This window comes from Rhinoderma darwinii, chromosome 2 (assembly GCF_050947455.1).
Source record: "Rhinoderma darwinii isolate aRhiDar2 chromosome 2, aRhiDar2.hap1, whole genome shotgun sequence".
NCBI classification, from domain to species: Eukaryota; Metazoa; Chordata; class Amphibia; order Anura; family Rhinodermatidae; genus Rhinoderma; species Rhinoderma darwinii.
This window is the reverse complement of record NC_134688.1, coordinates 382164775-382186237: the sequence shown is the minus strand read 5'-3', so window position 1 is coordinate 382186237 and position 21463 is coordinate 382164775.

Sequence of the window (21463 nt, the reverse complement as noted above, 5' to 3'; positions counted from 1 at the left end):
GAATATATATTTGGCAACTTCTGCCGACTTTCAAATATTTGTGCACACTGGGCGCACAAAGAATGCAAACTGGCTTTTGGAGAGCAATTTTATAAAGCTAGTTTGCTGACACCATACGACAATTACAGATGTTGTGTAGTGCCATAAAACCATTAAATGGCTTGTCCAGTCCCAAAAAATGTATGGCCTTTTATCAAGATAGGCCATCGATATCTGACCGGTCGGGGTCCGACCCCTGCCCCGCCGCCGATCAGCTGTTTTGAAGGGGCCGCAGCGCTTCATTTTCTGCTTGTTCACTGTGAATTGTCGACACACTTGTAGCGGAGGTTCACAGTATTACAGCCCTCTCCCATTGAAGTGAACAAACTGTAGTAGTCTGTAAAAGTGTGTCAGCGATTAACAGTGTGAGCAGTGGCAGGAATGAAGGGAAAGCAGTGCTCGTACGAGTTTCTACTGCCCCTTCAAAACAGCTGATCGGCGGGGCTGCTGGGAGTCAGGCCCCTGACCGATCAGATACTGATGGCCTATCCACTCTTTGGGGACTACAAAACTCCTTTAACACCCCTAAAAATGACTCTTTTTATGCAGGGGCGTAGCTAGGGGGGGGGGGGCAGGTGGGGCACGTGCCCCGGGCGCAGCTCAAAGGGGGGCGCCAGCGCCACCTCCTCCTGCACTATAATTGTACCTGTGTCGCAAGGACACATGTACAATTAGAAGCAATGAATGACCGGGCACGTTCCGTGCCCGGCCATTCAGCGCCTTTCCACGAACTAAGCAACTGGTACCTTTTGTACCAGTGAAGCTTCCGTCGATGAAAGGCGCTGACTGACTGACAGGGAAAGTCATCCTGCCCAGCCAATCAGCGCCTTTCATAGATGCTGTGTTCAACCGCCTGGAGACCTGCGCAGAAGAGCGCAGGTCTCCATGGCTGCCGGCCGGCGTGGGAGCGGGAATAAGGTGAGTTTGAATATTTTTTTATTTTTTTTAAACTGTAATAGAAGTGTGTGTCTGTATCTGCGGGGGGACTATATCTACAGGGGGGCTATATCTACAGGGGGTGGGCTATATACAGGGGGACTATATCTACAGGGGGGCTATATACTGGTGTGGGCTATCTACAGGGGGACCATAGCTACAGGGGGTGGGCTATATACAGGGGGACTATATCTACAGGGGGCTATATACTGGGGTGGGCTATCTACAGGGGGACCATATCTACAGGGGTTGGGCTATATACAGGTGGACTATATCTACAGGGGGGGCTATATACTGGGGTGGGCTATCTACAGGGGGACCATATCTACAGGGGGTGGGCTATATACAGGTGGACTATATCTACAGGGGGTGGGCTATATACAGGTGGACTATATCTACAGGGTGGGCTATCTACAGGGGGACCATATCTACAGGGGGTGGGCTATATACAGGTGGACTATATCTACAGGGGGTGGGCTATATACAGGGGGACTATATCTACAGGGGGGCTATATACTGGCGTGGGCTATCTACAGGGGGACCATATCTACAGGGGGTGGGCTATATACAGGTGGACTATATCTACAGGGGATGGGCTATATACAGGGGGACTATATCTACAGGGGGGGCTATATACTGGGGTGGGCTATCTACAGGGGGACCATATCTACAGTTGGTGGGCTATATACAGGTGGACTATATCTACAGGGGGTGGGCTATATACAGGTGGACTATATCTACAGGGGGGCTATATACTGGGGTGGGCTATCTATGGAGCACCATATACAGGGGTGGGCTATAGCTACAGGGGGGCTATATAGTATATAGCCCACTCCTGTAGATATAGCCCACCCCTGTAGATATAGCCCACCCCTGTAGATATAGCCCACCCCTGTAGATATAGCCCCACTGTAAATATATCCCACCCCTGTATATAGCCCAGCCCTGTAGATATAGCCCACCCCTGTAGATATAGCCCACCCCTGTAGATATAGCCCACCCCTGTACATATAGCCCCCCTGTAGATATAGCCCACGCCTGTAGATATAGCCCACCCCTGTAGATATAGCCCACCCCTGTAGATATAGCCCCACTGTAAATATATCCCACCCCTGTATATAGCCCAGCCCTGTAGATATAGCCCACCCCTGTAGATATAGCCCACCCCTGTAGATATAGCCCACCCCTGTACATATAGCCCCCCTGTAGATATAGCCCACGCCTGTAGATATAGCCCACCCCTGTAGATATAGCCCACCCCTGTAGATATAGCCCACCCCTGTAGATATGGTCCCCCTGTAGATATGGTCCCCCTATAGATATGGTCCCCCTGTAGATAGCCCACCCCTGTAGATATAGTCCCCTGTAGATATAGTCCCCCTGTAGATATAGTCCCCCTGTAGATATAGCCCACCCCTGTATATAGTCCCCCTGTAGATATAGCCCACCCCTGTATATAGTATCCCACAAAAAGCTCCCCCTATAGTGGTCCACAGAAATCCCACCCCTGTATATAGCCCCCTTGTACATATAGTCCACCCCTGTATATAGTGCTCCACAGATAGCCCACCCCTGTATATACTATATACAAGGGTGGGCTATCTGTGGAGCACTATATACAGGGGTGGACTATCTAGTGGAGCACTATATACAGGGGTGGACTATATGTACAAGGGGGGCTATCTGTGAAACACTATATACAGGGGTGGACTATATGTGGAACACTATCTACAGGGGGCTATATACAGGGGTGGGCTATCTGTAGAGCACTATAGGGGGAGTTATTTGTGGGACACTATATACAGGGGTGGTCTATATGGGGGCACTATCTACAGGGGCTCTATGGCAGGCACTATCTACAGGGGGCTCTATGGCTGGCACTATCTACAGGGGGCACAGTGTGTGTGTGTGTGTGTGTGTGTGTGTGTGTGTGTGACACGGTGTATGGTGCTATTATAATTAGAGGTGCAGTGTATGGCGCTATTATATTTAGGGGCGTAGTGTGTGGTATAATGATAACTTTATATTTATTTATAGGTGCAGAAATGTTGGAAAAGTGAGAAGCTGAAGACATGTGAGCGGCAAACTGCAGAAATGGGCTGTGACCGGGAGAAGTCGTCATAGAGGTCTGGACCGGATGGAGAAAAATAACTAGAATCTGAGACGTCACCGGTGAGTCACTTAATGTAAATGTTTATTCTGCCTCTAATCAGCACTGTAGTCACTGTATGATCTGCAGCGAGATGATGGGTGGTGTGATTATGATAGGATTTATTTTTTGTGAAACGGCATCTCCCAGCATATGCTTATCATTGTTTGGGCCATGCTGGGAGCTGTAGTTTTACGCCGTACACACCTATACGGCAGGGGTTGCACTAAATTGAGCTGTATTTGTGCTGGTGTTGTATATATGTAGTGAGCTTGCTTCTGGGGCTGTATATATGTAGTGAGCTTGGTTCTGGTGTTGTGTATAGAACCATATTGCTTGTAAAATGTACAAATGTTTTTATGCTCGCGTTTCATAAAAATAAATGACACGTCGATTGGTAGAGAAAACAAACACGGCGAGGGGGAAGGAGATGTCGGGAAAGAGGTTGGTGTGTGGGGGGGGGGGGGGGGCGTCAAACTGAATCTTTGCCCCGGGTGCTGGAGAACCTAGCTACGCCTCTGTTTTATGGAAAGTAGACCCCCACCAGGTATTCATTTTAACAACATATCAGATATTTGAAAGTCTGTAGTGTAAAATGTTTGCAGCATGTGGATTAGATTTGTAAAATCTCATCTATTTGCCTTGTACTGTAATCTGTTGCAGACTTTACCTGCGCAAATTCACAGGTAAAATCTGAAGCGAAACCGCTACATGTAAAATAACCCTAAGGCTGGGACTACATGCTGACTTGGACTTCGACACAGGTCACACAGCCAAAGATTTCCCATAGCCTACACAGCATGTAATGAAAGTCAATGTGGTCACGTTGTGGCCTGCAAGTAACTGTGACAAGACAGTTTGGATTTCTTGCAACTGTGATGTCGTCGGCAATGTGCGCGTTGCGACACAACCACATTAACTTTTATTACTTGCAATGTAGGCTATGGGACATAGCAATCTCTGTGTCACGGCCAAAGTCGCTGTATAGCAGATAGATATACACCCAGGGTGTGTGTGTTTTTTTTTATATTACTCTTCTCCCTTTCTGAAAGCCTGCCAGAGGGGGAGAAGATACAACTAGAAAAGTTTGTTATTAGCTGACAGGCTATCACAGCGATCACACTGAGTGGTCTCTGGATGAAGCTCCATGATACACAGGGGCGTAGCTAAAGGCTCATGGGCCACGATGCAAAAGTTCTTATTGGGCCCCCCCCCCCCCGCAAACTTCTCATGGCCGACGGTCCGCAGCTTTCAGCTGCATCGCTGGGTCTCCTAAGTGACCCAACAATGCGCACTAGCAGCCAGGGGCGTCACTAAGGGCTTAAAATGTCAGGGGAAATAGCCCCAATACATATGTGTCGTCCCCCCCAAAAAAATGATGTGTGTATATGAGACAGCATAGCATATCTATAGCACTACGACCCTATCAACTATAGATAGGATTAGATACAGTGGCTCAGCAGACAGTATCACACATGATAGGATTAGATACAATGGCTCAGTAGACAGTATCACACATGATAGGATTAGATACAATGGCTCAGTAGACAGTATCACACATGATAGGATTAGATACAATGGCTCAGCAGACAGTATCACACATTATAGGATTAGATACAATCCTAGATACAGTGGCTCAGCAGACAGTATCACACATGATAGGATTAGATACAGTGGCTCAGCAGACAGTATCACACATGATAGGATTAGATACAATGGCTCAGCAGACAGTATCACACATGATAGGATTAGATACAATGGCTCAGCAGACAGTATCACACATTATAGGATTAGATACAATCCTAGATACAGTGGCTCAGCAGACAGTATCACACATGATAGGATTAGATACAGTGGCTCAGCAGACAGTATCACACATGATAGGATTAGATACAATGGCTCAGCAGACAATGGCTCAGCAGAGAGTATCACACATGATAGGATTAGATACAATGGCTCAGCAGACAGTATCACACATGATAGGATTAGATATAGGGCCCAGCAGATAGTATCACACATGATAGGATTAGATACAGTGGCTCAGCAGACAGTATCACACGATAGGATTAGATACAGTGGCTCAGCAGACAGTATCACACATGATGGGATTAGATACAGTGGCTCAGCAGACAGTATCACATATGATAGGATTAGATACAGTGGCTCAGCAGACAGTATCACACATGATTGGATTAGATATAGGGCCCAGCAGACAGTATCACACATGATAGGATTAGATACAGGACTCAGCTCGCTGACATTGCAGCTCCAGTGCGGGACCCAGGAAAGGTAAGAATAATAATTTTGCTTCTTTGTGTCGTACTGATTATTTTTGTGTGTTTGTGTTTTTTTACAGGTTCAGTTGTTGGACTTCGGATTCGAGGACTTCAATGACAGCGTTTTTTTTTATTGTCAATAAAATGGTTAATGGGGGTTGTGTTTTTTTTTTCAATAAAATATTTTTTCTATGTGCTTGTATTTTTTTAAACTTTATTATCACCGCCTTAGTAATGGCCGCTGGCTGATTGGCAACCTCCATTACTAAGGCGGGGCTTAATGTTAGCCGGTGCAAAGGCCAACACTAACCCCCATTATTACTCTGGTACCCACCGCCACCAGGTGTACTGGGAAGAGCCGGGTACGAACCAGTACCCGACAATCTGTAGTGACGGGCAGACACCGGGGTGGCCGCAGGCTGGTAGTATTAGGCTGGGGAAGGCTAAAAACAGTGGCACCTACCACCCTGGTAATGCTGCCTGCTGCTGCTGTGTTGTATCTGGCTGGTTATGAAAATTGGGGGGGGGACCCCACATCGTTCTTTCCAATTATTTTTTTTTTATTTTTTTTTAAAATGACGTGGGGTCCCCCCCATTTTTCATAAACAGCCAGATACAATAAAGCAGCAGCAGCCTAGCATCACCAGGGTGGGAAAGACCACTGTTTTTGGCCTTTCCCCTCCTGATAATACCAGCCTGCGGCCGCCCCAGTGACCGACCATCACTACAGATGGTCAAGTACTGGATCGTACCCGGCTCTTCCCAGCACACCTGGTGGCGGTGGGTACCAGGGTAATAATGGAGGCTAGTGTTAGCCTCTGCACCGGCTAACACTAAGCCCCGCCTTAGCAATGGATGCTGTCAATCAGCCGGCGGCCATTACTAAGGCGGTATTAATATAGTTTAAAAAAAAACACAAAGACATAGAAAAAATATTTTATTGAAATAAAAAAAAAACACACAACCCTCATTAACCATTTTATTGATAATAAAAAAAGCCGTCATCGAAGTAGTCCTGGAATCCGACGTAGTCCAACAACCGAACCAGTAAGAAAACACACAAAAAAAACCGATTAGTAGTAACACATGTGTTAGGCTTAGATACAGGGCCCATGTGTGATACGGTCTCTGGGATCCTGTATCTAAGCCTACCACAAGGTAGGCTTAGATACAGAGTCCAGCAGACAGTAATCTTATACAGTATAAGATTACTGTGTGCTGGGGCCCTGTATCTAAACCTACAGTGTGGTAGGCTTATATACAGGGCCCATCAGACAGGATCACACATGCACCATGTATCTAAGCCTACCATGTGATTGGCTTAGATACAGGGCCCAGCAGACAGCATCACACAATCTGTGATCCTGTCTCATGGGCCCTCTAAGCCTGCTACATCATAGGCTTAAAGGGGTTGTCCAGTCCCTAAACATTGATGGCCTATCCTCAGGATAGGCCATCAATAGCTGATGTGTCGGGGTCCGTCTCCCGGGACCCGCCAATCAGCTGTTTTGAAGGGGCCACAGCACTCGTACGAGAGCTGCTTCCCCTTCATTTCACTACTCGCTCACACTGTGAATCGCCGACACCGATTCACAGTGTGACCGGAATGAAGGGGAAGCAGCTCTCGTATGAGTGCTGCGGCCCCTTCAAAACAGCTGATTGGCGGGTCCCGGGAGTCGGACCCTGCCAGTCAGCTTTAGCAGTCAGGGCTCCTAATCTTACCTTCCTCTTCGCCGCCGGTCCTGTCCTCTCGATGTTGTGCGCGGCGCATAGCGCTGTGATGTCATGACCTCCGCTGCGATCCGGAACCAGTAAGGTAAGTACAGTCTGTTACTATAGTAACAGGGGCCCGCGGCCCGAGTTACTATAGTAACTTTTTATTGATGTGGCGCGGGGGGCTGTGGGCCCCCCTGACTTCGGGGCCCGATTGCAATTGCGACCGCTGCGACCCCTATATCTATGCCACTGATGATACAGCTGTCTCTAGAAAGGTGTATCACGGAGCTCTTTACAGTCGGGGCGCAAGTGCCACTGAGAGCAGCAATGCGATCGCTGTAACAGGCTACCACAGCGATCACATGACAGGAGACAACACTGAGTGGTCTCCGGTTGTAGCTCTGTGATATCAGCTGCTTCTATCTTCTCTGATGACTTTTACACAGCGCTCAATGCGCGCTGTATATAGGAATAGGGTCAGCGGCCGCGCTGCTGTCTCTATTGGTCCAGGTGATCATGTGATTGGTCACATGAACGCCGGGTGCCGTTAGTGGCAGACTGCTGCTGGGTCTTACTAGACCCAGCACAGCCCTATAAGTGACAATAGTCACTATGAGAGGGCTGATTTCCCCTGGAACTGGGGCTGCTGTGCAGCTCCAGTTACAGTGGAAAAAGATAGTGCAAAAGAAAGAAAAAAATATATATAGTCCCCCAAAGGTCTTTTTTTACCTTTGAGGGACAGACCATAGTAATAAAAAAATAAAAATAAAGTAAAGTGCAAAAAAAATTAATAATAACTACACATAAAATAACCACCCCAAAAAAACTCCCCCCCGCCAATCATTGTCGTAACGCCAGCCCTGACCCAATTACCCTAATATAGACATGTAATATATTATAATTTATAGTAGACAATGACGATCACAAATAAAAGGTCTATTTAAGGGTAAAACTATGTTATTGCCCAAAAAAAATAGCTAAAAAGTAAAAAAGCTTATTTTTTTCAGATTATTTTCAAACTTTAAGAATAAAAATTCTAAAATAGCAAAAAGGATGTGTATAAAATTGATAAAAAAAGAAACCTGCATTGTCTATGGAAAAAACATCACAAAAATCACGTCGCTAGCCCAACAAATAAAAAGTTATAGCCATTTAATTAACGAGTGCTAAAAATGGCTAAACTGTGTCTGGTCCTGAAGGCTCAAAATAGTCTGGTCCTGAACTGGTTAATGAGTAATTAGCATATAGCATGCGCCGGTTTAAAATTTGATTTTGTAGAATTGTCTGCATCTGAAAAAACATACAGTGGTATGTTTAGAAATATTGCCATGTCATGTATTACTGCATGGTGGCAGTTCAAGGGGTTAAAACTACCTGACAGGTTCCCATTAAATATGTAATAAATTGAAAACAATCCACATATAATATTCCAACTGCTCTGTAATTGTTATTATAAATATATTCTATACAATTTCAGCTCCAGAACCAAGCTCTGACACATACGTCTCCAGAAACAATCTCAATACATATATACAGCACCAGAACAAGCTCAGTACATATATACAGCTCCAGAACAAAGCTCATTACATATATAAAACAACAGAACCAAGCTCAGTACATATATACAGCACCAGAACTAAGCTCAGTACAGATAAACAGCTCCAGAACAAAGCTCATTACATAAATACAGTACCAGAACCGAACTCAGTACATATAGTGCCAGAACCGAGCTCAGTACATATATACATCACCAGAACCAAGCTCAGTATATATAGTGCCAGAACCAAGCTCAGTACATAAATACAGCACCAGAACAAAGCTCAGAACATAAATATAACACCAGAACCAAGCTCAGTACATATATACAAAACCAGAACAAAGCTCAGTACATATATACAGCACCAGAACCAAGCTTATCATATAAATACAATACCAGAACCAAGCTCAGTACACATATACAGCTCCAGAACCAAGCTGAGTACATATATACAGCATCAAAACAAAGCTCAGTACATATATACAGCTCAAGAACCAAGCTCAGTACATATATTCAGTGTCAGAACTAAGCACAGTACATATATACAGCACCAGAACAAAGCTCAGTACATATATACAGCACCAGAACAAAGCTCAGTACATATATTCAGTGCCAGAACTAAGCACAGTACATAAATACAGCACCAGAGTAAAGCTTAGTACATATATACAGCACCAGAACAAAGCTCAGTATATATATGTAGCATCAGAACTAAGCTTAGTACATATATACAGCTCCAGAACCAAGCTCAGTACATATATACAGCTTCAGAACCACGCTTAGCACATATATACAACACCAGAACCAAGCTCAGTACATATATACAGTATCAGAACCAAGCTCAGTACATAAATACAGCATCAGAAACAAGCTCAGTACATATACAGCTCCAGAACAAAGCTCATCACATAAATACAGTACCAGAACCAAGCTCAGTACAAATATACAGCACCAGAACCGAGCTCACTATATATAGTGCCAGAACTAAGCTCAGTACATAAATACTGCACCAGAACAAAGTTCAGAACATAAATACAACACCAGAACCAAGCTCAGTACATATATACAACACCAGAACCAAGCTCAGTACATATATACAGCACCAGAACAAAGCTTAGCATATAAAAACAACACCAGAACCAAGCTCAGTACATAATTACAACACCAGAACCAAGCTCAGTACATAAATACAACACTAGAACCAAGCTAAGTACATAAATACAACACCAAAACTAAGCTCAGTACATATATACAGCTCCAGAACCAAGCTCAGTACATATATACAGCACCAGAACAAAGCTCAGTACATATATACAGCACCAGAACAAAGCTCAGTACATATATATACAGTGCCAGAACTAAGCACAGTACATATATACAACACCACAACAAAGCTCAGTACATATATACAGCACCAGAACCAAGCTCAGTACATATATGCAGCACCAGAACATAGCTCAGTATATATATACACAGCACCAGAACCAAGCTCAGTACATATATACAGCACCAGAATGAAGCTTAGTACATATATACAGCTCCAGAACCCAGCTTAGTACATATATACAGCTCCAGAACTAAGCTCAGCACATATTTACAACACCAGAACCAATCTCAGTACATATATACAGTACCAGAACAAAGCTCAGTACATAAATACAGCACCAGAACAAAGCTCATTACATAAATACAGTACTAGAACAAAGCTCTGTACATATATACAGCACCAGAACCGAGCTCAGTATATATAGTGCCAGAACCAAGCTCAGTACTCAAATACAGCACCAGAACCGAGCTCAGTATATATAGTGCCTGAACCAAGCTCAGTACATAAATACAGCACCAGAACAAAGTTCAGAACATAAGTACAACACCAGAACCAAGCTAAGTACATATATACAGCTCCAGAACTAAGATAAGCACATATATACAACACCAGAACCAAGCTCAGTACATATATACAGCACCAGAACAAAGCTTAGAATATAAATACAACACCAGAACCAAGCTCAGTACATAAATACAACACTAGAACCAAGCTAAGTACATAAATACAACACCAAAACCAAGCTCAGTACATATATACAGCTCCAGAACCAAGCTCAGTACATATATACAGCACCAGAACAAAGCTCAGTACATATTTACAGCACAAGAAAAAAAGCTTAGTACCTATATGCAACACCAGAACCAAGCTCAGTACATATATACAGCACCAGAACAAAGCTCAGTACATATATACAGCACCAGAACAAAGCTTAGTACATATATACAGCTCCAGAACCAAGCTGAGTACATACATACAGCTCCAGAACTAAGCTCAGCACATAAATACAACAACAGAACCAAGCTCAGTACATATATATAGTACCAGAACCAAGCTCAGTACATATTTACAGTGCCAGAACGAAGCACAGTAAATATATACAGCACCACAACCAAGCTCAGTACATATTTACAGCACAAGAAAAAAAGCTTAGCACCTATATGCAACACCAGAACCAAGCTCAGTACATATATACAGCACCAGAACAAAGCTCAGTACATATATACAGCACCAGAACAAAGCTTAGTACATATATACAGCTCCAGAACCAAGCTGAGTACATATATACAGCTCCAGAACTAAGCTCAGCACATAAATACAACAACAGAACCAAGCTCAGTACATATATATAGTACCAGAACCAAGCTAATTACATAAATGCAGCACCAGAACAAAGCTCATTACATAAATACAGTACCAGAACAGAGCTCAGTACATATATACAGCACCAGAACAGAGCTCAATATATATAGTGCCAGAACCAAGCTCAGCACATAAATACAGCACCAGAACAAAGTTCAGAACATAAATACAACACCAGAACAAAGCTCAGTACATATTGTAGCAGTGCAGCTACTGGACAGTGCAGAAACTGTCAGGTTTTAAGCAACCAGGGAACATGTACAGCAGAGAGGGTTTTCTCTGCTGTTGCTTGGGTGTAATGCCCGGAATAGGGCCTGGTTTGCTGGAGTGTGAAGAAGGGCGGCTTCCACTCCATACAGATAGTCCATGTCTTGGGCTGTCTGATGAGCCTAGTTAGGCTTCACCTGAGGTGGCTCTTTAATTGAGGTGTGTGCTGTTCACACACGGCTCTCTCAGTTTGGGGAAGACAGGCATGCATACCTGTGATACAAACTGTGAGTACCGTTGCTAAGGGCAACCACCCGGACTGATGGTGGCAATGTTTGCGAGCGGATTGTTATGTGAATGGAAAAGGTGTTCACAAGCAATGTTGGGTAGCTATTAAAAAGCCAAGTGTGCTGAATCGCCCAGATGTGGTTGCTAGGAGTAACCAACCCTGACAGCATGTGGCGGCTGTTGTTCAGCAGAAAGAGCGCTGTTGTAGATGCCATCAAGCAGATGGATGTGCACCTGATTGTTCTCTGTTCAGGAGGCCAGAGAAATCGCATGAGAAAACATGTGAAGTGTTGGTTGGTGGGATTCCACTACTGGTCAGTCTGGATCTTCGCCAAGCGTTCTCGAGGGTGCATCAGGACATTTTGCTGTTCGTGAAGAAGGATCCTGAGTTGGGTGAGACTGTTCTGATTCATTTTGAAACTGATGTTGGGACTGTGCAGCACAGACTTATAAAATGTCAGGAACTTGATGAGGAGTTTGTGCTGGGAAGGGACTTCCCTCATTTTTGGCAGTTGTGGGAGCAAGGCAATATTTCCTATAAACATTGTAGCTATTACAGGGAAAAGTCCTCTGCAGGGTGTGCTGCTCCACTGTCAAAAAGGGAAAATGCACCAGTTGTAATGATGTCAAGTGAGAATGTGATTCAGGAAATGCCTGCTAAAAATGACGCACATGTATTTGATGCACAGCGTTTATGTGGTGACACTAGTTCCTAACGTATCTTTAACCGGTGAGTTTGTCACACAGCCTGAGCAGGTTAATGCATTGTGTGAACAGGCTGTTAAAGAAACAGCAGCCGAGACAGAAGAAGGGATTAGTTCAAGTGTGCCCCTTGAGGCTGTAGTTGAGAAAGTCGAGAGTGTCACATATAATGAGTGTACTGTTACTGATGGTAATCCAGAGGACGTGTCCTTGGAAACAGATGTGCCAGGTGTATCTGAGATTTCCCTAGAGGTTGGGATTGTTGATGGTGGTAACCTGGAGTACAGCCCTGCCATACCTAGTGATGGTGATGAAAATGTGCGTGGTGCAATAGATGTGACTGCAGCGCCTTTAGAATTGTTGCCCCCTACAGGTCATTCCTATGCTGTAGAAACTGAGATTGATGTAATGCTCACTCATTCCATGGGGATGGGGGAAGCACAGGAGTTAGACTTCAAACCATGTTCAGCGGATGCTACTATAGTGTATGCTTCTATCACTGATATTACATGTGATGTAAAACAGGTTACTAATGGCTCAAGTGTGCCCCTAGAGGTCATGGTTCACAATAACAAGACTGTTGCCATGTGATGTGTGCATTGTTCCTAATGGCAACCAGCTGTATGCTACTGCGATGGATGACAATGGGCTTACTGCTGCTATGTGTGAGTGGAGTGGTGATAAACTCTACGGGTCTGAGAATGTGGTTGAGGTCACATCAGAGTCAGCTGAATCCAGCAGCAGTGATCCACCTTTTTATTTGAGTGACCAGACCAGTGTGAATGTAGCCCTAGGTGACGCACATGAGTTCCTGGACAGTGGAGTCAGTGAGGTGTGTGGGCTGGTGACTGTGGCCTCTGTCACTAATGAACTGCCCGGTAGGGAAACAGATGTACATGAAAACTTTTCCCTAGAGGTTGGGGCTGTCAATGGCACTACTGCTATGTATAGTGTGAGAAGGGTTACTGCTTCACCCTTAGAAGTTCTGCCTCCTGCAGGTCTTTCACATGCAGACGTTGAGACACATGTAGCGCCCACACTTTCCCAGGAGGTGAGGGGAGCCATAGAGGTGGTCTTCCAGGCTTGTTCAATGGCTACTGATACAAAGTGTGCTTTAGCTATGGAAGCTGCATGTAACACAAGACAGGTTGCTAAGGGCAACAAGTGGTACTATACCACGAAGTAGGATGAGGGCCCTAACACTGCTGCAGAGATGACCACTACCGGGTCTGATAGAAGTAACCCAGAGATATCTGGTCAGTGCGGTGAAAAATTGTCTCTGGACGGACAGTCTGAGCGTTTAAATGCTGAGACACAAAACTCCAAGATGGAGGGGAATATAGCATCTGAAAGTGGTGTTGTAGATTATACGGGGTATACCACAACTCGTGAGATGAGTGTTACTGAACTCTGTGAGCCAATGTCTGTTACTGTAGGGGTGACCCTAAGTGTAATTATGTCCCAACGTAGGAGCTTTGACCCTGGAGGGAGGTTGAAATATGATCAGTCCTACGGCCTTTATCAAAGTTGGGGGGGGGGGGGGGACATGTAGCAGTGCAGCTACTGGACAGTCCAGAAACTAGCAGGTTTTAAGCAACCAGGGAACATGTACAGCAGAGAGGGTTTTCTCTGCTGTTGCTTGGGTGTAAAGCCTAGAATAGGGCTTGGTTTGCTGGAGTGTGAAGAATGGCGGGTTCCACTCAATACAGACAGTCAATGTCTTGGGCTGTCTGATGAGCCTAGTTAGGCTTCACCTGAGGCGGCTTTTTAATTGAGGTGTGTGCTGTTCACACAGGGCTCTCTCAGTCTGGGGAAGACAGGCATGCTAGCTTGTGAGAGTCAGCAACGTGTAAGGTAAAACTTCCTATGTTTTGAGGTGCTGGGCACAAGGCTCAGGGTCTCGTAGTGAGGGACACTGAATGTGTTAGTTAGAGGCTAGACGGCCTAGGGTTTATTTTGTATGTTTTTTGTTGTAACACTGCTTGCTGTGGTGAAGACAATAAAGCTAGCTGCGGCTGGTTTAAACTTTTATTCAATGAGTTGGAGTGAACTTTATATGTGTGCCAACCATCTCATCCTGGAGATGGCGATCCTGTGACCTAAGTGGTCCGCAAGATGTCACAATATATACAGCTCCAGAACCAAGCTAAGCACATATATACAACACCAGAACCAAGCCCAGTACATATATGCAGTACCAGAACCAAGCTCAGTACATAAATACAGCACCAGCACAAATATAGCGCAATTTAGTGCAACCCCTCCCGTATAGGTTTGTATGGTGTAAAACTACAGCTACCAACATGGACCGAACAATGGTAAGGATATGCTTGGATTTGCTATTTCACAAAAAAAATCATACCACCCATCATCTCGCTGCAGATTATTCTGCCCTGACAATCAGAGTCAATGTAAGGCAGGCACAATTAGTGCTGGAGGGGGTGGCAGTGGCTGGTCTCAGTGGCGCCGCTGCCACCTTAGAGAGGCAGCAGGCCGCCGACACTAATTGTTTGGGCGGCCAGCAGACGGCCCACTGTTCACCGGCCCATCTGGCATTTGCCAGAACTGCCAGATGGCCAGTCCGGTCCTGGCTGTATCACAGTGCTACTCACAGTCGGCACGTAAGCTGGGTGGTCTCCGGTTGAAGCTCCATGATACAGCTGTCTATGGCTAAATGCTGCCGGGGAGCGGCAAACCAGCCAACTCTGCAGGTAGTTCTGGAACATCCTTGCAGAGTTGTGAGTTAAGAGCGGACAGCCTGGACGATAATAGTCTATGGGTAGTCTGCAACTGGTTAAACTAATCCATCCCCCTTATCTTATATAGCAGCTTACAGTCTTCTCTATGGAGTCTTGCTGCTGTATTAGGACCTGCCTACATGGTCGTTTGACCTGCAGGTCTCTCAACAGTAAGAAGAACTGCAAACATAAGGTCATTGGACCTTATGTCTGCAGGTCCTTTTGCAGGATATACAGAATGCAGTTTTGTCTCTTTTGTCGATTTGCGGCAAAAAAGCGACAAAACTGCAATGTACTTTGCCCCTATGATGATCCGCCGCTGAATAGAGTGTAAAGGGACTAATAGCCAAAATGTGAGGCGTTCTTGAACCCAATTTAAGTAGGCATTTAGTAAGCTAAAGTTCATGTAAATCAGTTCCATAACTTTAGCGCTCACATAAGGATCTTTATATTAAGATAGAATTACATCTAATTTTACTATACCTTACTTATAAGTTTACATGCGTCATTTTATTTATTATGTTAAAGTATGCCTATATATATTTTTTAATAAATATATATAATTCCCTTCCCACATCATATAGCCTATGTTTCCCTGCCTGTAGGTTTCTTTTATAAATGTTTAGAGACCTCCCCAGTTCCCCAAAATTTTGTCTATATTAATACAGAAATAACAGAGACAGAAGGTGGGGATGCAGCAGCAGCTTCTCTGTGTGTGTTTCCGGGAAACTGCATGCTGTTAGAGGAAAGAAGAAATAGGGGCTAGAAGACATTTCTGATTGGCCGGGAGTAGTGTGCCCAGGTTTATAGGATGTGTGGGCAGAAAAAACTATACCAAAATTATGGGCAAATATCAAATCAGGAAGAGCCTGCCCACTCAGAAAGCACAAAAGTAAACATAATATGTTTTCAGAAACTATGGAATGGGATTTAAAAAGACCCCAAATATGCACCCTAGACTCAAAATTTCTGGCTGCATTACATCTAATATGCATCTATTGCTGCCAAAAGAGTGGGTGTGATTCCAATTTCAATGAAAAAGTATGACAAAACAATGTATTTTCTGGATGCGCCAAGGGGTTTCATGATGAATTTTAGAAACGTTAAAAACCGGGAAAATGGCACTGAATTAAAAATAAAGTCAAATAGTAAATTTACAAAAAATACTGTTTAGTATTCACAGCTGATGTTTTTCTTAAAGTAGCCAACCCCTTTAATTTGAGGGTTAAATCAGCCTAAAGCTTCATATGACTTAAAGATCTGGTCCTGAATTGATCTGCATTACGATAGCTTTCTATATTGGTATGCTGCTCTCAAAAGGTTATACGTTAAAACATGCAACGATAGGACATATTTTCCAATTAGGCAGGCTTTAAAGCTGGAATCTCCCAACATTACTTGCTTGCTGAATTCCTAGCTTGCTCTGGTGAATTTAATAATTATTTTTTTTTACCAGGAACTGCAGAGCCTATCCTCCAACATTTGAAAATAAAAAAGGGTACAATCCCCCCAATTACCCTGAAAACAAAGTAAGGTGGAACTAAGCAGTACATTATGTAGTGCACTCAGTGTAGCAAAACATTTTTTTGTTTTATTTTTATTCCGAACATTCCAGTGGGTATGCCACTGAGGTTCCCTTAACAATTTTGTGCCTGTTTCATAAATCCTCTAAGTTTCCCCTAGAACCTATCCTGTGATGTCCCACAGAACCCAGCCTCTGATGCCCCCCAGAACCCAGCCTATATTTTTCGTTTATGCTGTTTTGGGCTCATTCCCACTAGGTTTAAAGTGTGATGTTTGCTTCTAGAAGATCTGCTCTGTGGAACTGGGAACAGAAGTATTAATCAGACTGCATTTACATATTTTTTTTGTATTGTATTATTTAGGCTAATCTGTTTTGTGCCAAAAATTTGGATTTACGATTGGATAGAATAAAATGGAAGCAGGCAGACTTTAGCCAAATTAAATGTTTTCCTGGGCGGCAATATGGCTGGATTAAAAAATTCATAATGATAATTATTCAGGAGTCCAGTCTTATGGCTTCTTATTTAATTTGTTTTATTAATTCAATTTAAGAAGAGAAGGAATGTGATTATTAGATATTAAAATGTTGTAGCTAGAGATGAGCGAATCCATTCTACACTATTTGAATTTGGTCCGAATTTTCCAAAAGTTTTAGATTAAATTAAATCCTAAATATTTAAATGCAAAATGGTGGCCACCATCAAGCTCTAGTCGCCATCTAACAGATTAGAAAAAGGATCACATGATCTTTGGTGGCTTCACATTGATGCCGTGCAGGCAGCCTTCACAAAAAGCACTGTGCTTATCCCTCCCTCTAGCATAGTCAATCATGAGTGGCATAGGTGGATGACAATACTAATGCTAGTTGGCGCTAAAGTGTTTGAAAGGTGTTGGATACTGTCCTAGAAGACATCAGAGAGTCAGCCACAAGTTTTCAGGGCAATCGGGGCATTTGTGACTCGCCGCAAATTTTTTTAGACTGAATCAGACAGGTGACCCAAAATGAGTGTATGGGGAAATCTGCTTATCTATAGTTGTATCTATTTATTTAAATGGAGGCTGCCATATATGAGGTACACACATTCTCCCTGCGGAGGCTTTATAGAAAGTGCAGCAATAACAGTTAATGGTCAGATAAGTGTCAATAGATTTATACAGTGTCCAGGAAAAGATCGAGTTGATCCCCCTCCACCAGAGACAAGGGAGTGGCAGAAGAGATGCATTTAGAGCCTTATTTTTGTGTCTAGTGTTGCTATAGTTGCCTCCAGAATTTCACTCTAATAACCATTAGAGATGCTTTTGCTATGGAAGAAAATGCTACATAAGAAAAATGCTTTCCTGGAAAAATGACACTAATTAGTTACAATAGAGGAGGAAGACAAAAGAACTATGAGATTATATGCAGCTATGAGCCGGACACGACAGGGAAGTCTACAAATACAAGGCAAAAGGACATTTGAATTGAGGGAAGAATAACTATCCAGAATCGCTACCATTGTTTTATAGTACAGATTACCCACAAACCTTCTTTCCATTAAAAAATAACTTTTGTCTTTGTACATTATAGAAGTGATAGCTTCTCACAATGTATGTAGAAGACTCTGGTAAATAGCTTAGTACTGTAAAAGTCACAAGTTGCTTTTCTTTTCTTTGAAGCTGCAGGTTGTTTTCAGAGTGCATATTATGGTGCCTGCTTCCGTGATACAGGTTGATTCTAAAAGGATGGTGCAAAACTATAGCCTCAACATTCTTAACCGAGAGAACATAACACAAATTTATTGCACAGAACATGTTTGCTATAGGTCCCTCATGTGCTCGATAAGGGCACATGGTTTTTCTGAGCCTCAAATTCTAACGTTGTGACAATTGACCTTCCCACTGAGGTGAAAGGTAGCCTCATTGCTGAACACCAGCCTGTCAGCGAATTCATCCTCCTCCAATCGGCCCTCCAAGTCAATGCAAAAAATGCATTTGCGGTGTCTGTGCGGAGCACATTTACCATATTTATTCTGGAAGTTTCACTGCACTGCTTATACCTGTCTCTTCCCACCTGTCTTTGCTTGTGAATCTTCCTATTTCCTGGCTCCTGATCAAGCTCCTGACTGCTCCTGCACTTCTGATTTCTGGACCTTATGTATACTGACCTCAGCTTGTCTCTCGTTAACCCTCTGCCTTCCAATTCTGATTATCCGCTCCCGACTGGTTTTGACCGTGGCTTGTCTGATTACCTCTACTCCGTTTCTGGACTTTAAGTTAACCTACTGGCTGTCTAATTTCAGGCTCAGGTTTGCCTGCATTGCACCTCTTTTCCAAAACTACATTCTGTTAAGACAACCTGGGTTCTAAGCAGCAAAGTCCATCTCACCTTGCAGTCAGCTCTGGCGAACACCTTAGAGTAGCCTTAGACTGTGTCGACCAGAGTAGTTACGGATTAGAAGTTGCGGGTTTACGTGTACGCTCTCTCCAATCAGACTCCAGCAGCCTTAAGGTATCGATCCACTTGCATTTACTTAACAGCAGCCACTATTACCATGAAATCGCAGGAAAATGCTGCACTTTTGCCACGATAATCACCGCAAAGTAAACTCACAAAACCTGCTCATGTGAATACACCCTAAACCAATGCCTTACATTTACAATGGCTCGGGTTTAAAGCCCTGGACCACATGCTGTTAATTCATGGATTTTTGTTGTTAACAGGTTGAAAATATTTTTTCAATCTAACTTAAGATATATTTTGGACTGCAATTGGTCAGCAACTAGAGCATTCCAAATTTTATAATTTCAAGCTAAAGTGAGGATAATGACTATCATCAACATTTGTAGATGCAGAAGGAAATTTTAATAGACTATTAAAACCAAAATGTAACAACCCACTAATTATACGTGGAAGGCTTACTTCTTCATACTACTGAGAATCCTCACAAACTATTTAGTATGAAATACCTGCTTCCCATCAAACATGCAGTGACTTGCTACCTAATTGTAATGTACCCCTGAGCCATTGTGAGAAAAGCTCTATTGGCAAGTTATCATTATGCATAGAAAATATCTGCCATTTCCTGTAAATTCCACTTTGAAAAATAAAACAACTGCATGTTATAATGTTATTTCTTACCTCCATGATTTAAATGAGGTGTATTTTTCAAACTGGAGTGTATGCAGATCTTCATCTAAATTGATCCCTTTGGCTATCATTGCATGCATATTTTTTTTAAAAATTGTCCTTGTACCTTTCTTCAAATGACTTTTTCTGAAGAAGGAAATTAGTTTGCTACTTTTAACAAATCTGCAGGAGAAGTCGCCAAAATTTATGATCAGTGCATTTGTTTTTATCTGAAGAAGGTGTTATCCACTAGTAAAATGCATTAGAAGTCACAGAACAACATTTTGCAGGTTTTGGGAAACCAGATATTAAGACAGAAGTATTACTAAGCAAAGTACAGACAAAACAGTACTACTTGTCTTACAAATAGAATATACCTACCACCACCCTACCTAATCGGAGCACCCGCTCTGAAAGCAGTGACCCCCAACCCTAATAAAGCCATCATTGCCAAACCATTGACAACATAATAGCAGACAGAGGAGGGACAGAGGAGGTGGGGAGAGGTAAAGTGTAAAGAAGACCAACACACAACACACACTAAATGTTCACCCAGCACCACACACTTATTGGAACATATAGGGGGGGGGGGGATTTATCAACATTTCTACACCAGTTTTCTAGTGTAAATTTTTTTTTAAAAGCGCACAATTTGCATTAAAAATGGGGGCATGGCTTCCCAAAAGGGGCAACACAAATTTATAATAATATACCCCAGAAAACTGTAGTAAACAACAACAGAAATCTACTCTAGCTATGGGCTGTCATAGATTTAAATCTGTGGGACATAGCAAAGTAGAGGCCCGTGCCAGGCCCATGCCAAGTCCAGTACCTTGCATATCATTTCCCGATCAGACTACCCTCCTTCCCCATTGGACAAAAAAATCTATGCTCAACTCACTGCTCCTCTTTGCTTCTCCTCTCCTGGTCCCTTCAGCGTCTCTCTGCATGTTGCAGCTCATACAAGGTACTGACATGTTAAGTGATGCAGCACACAGGACGTTGAATGCTGCGTCACATACAGTGAAGGAAATAAGTATTTGATCCCTTGCTGATTTTGTAAGTTTGCCCACTGTCAAAGACATGAACAGTCTAGAATTTTTAGGCTAGGTTAAAATTACCAGTGAGAGATAGATTATCTAAAAAAAAAAAACAGAAAATCACATTGTCAAAATTATATATATTTATTTGCATTGTGCACAGAGAAATAAGTATTTGATCCCTTTGGCAAACAAGACTTAATACTTGGTGGCAAAACCCTTGTTGGCAAGCACAGCAGTCAGACATTTTTTGTAGTTGATGATGAGGTTTGCACACATGTTAGAGGGAATTTTGTCCCACTCCTCTTTGCAGATCATCTGTAAATCATTACGATTTCGAAGCTGTCGCTTGGCAACTCGGATCTTCAGCTCCGTCCATAAGTTTTCAATGGGATTAAGGTCTGGAGACTGGCTAGGCCACTCCATGACCTTAATGTGCTTCTTTTTGAGCCACTCCTTTGTTGCCTTGGCTGTATGTTTCGGGTCATTGTCGTGCTGGAAGACCCAGCCACGAGC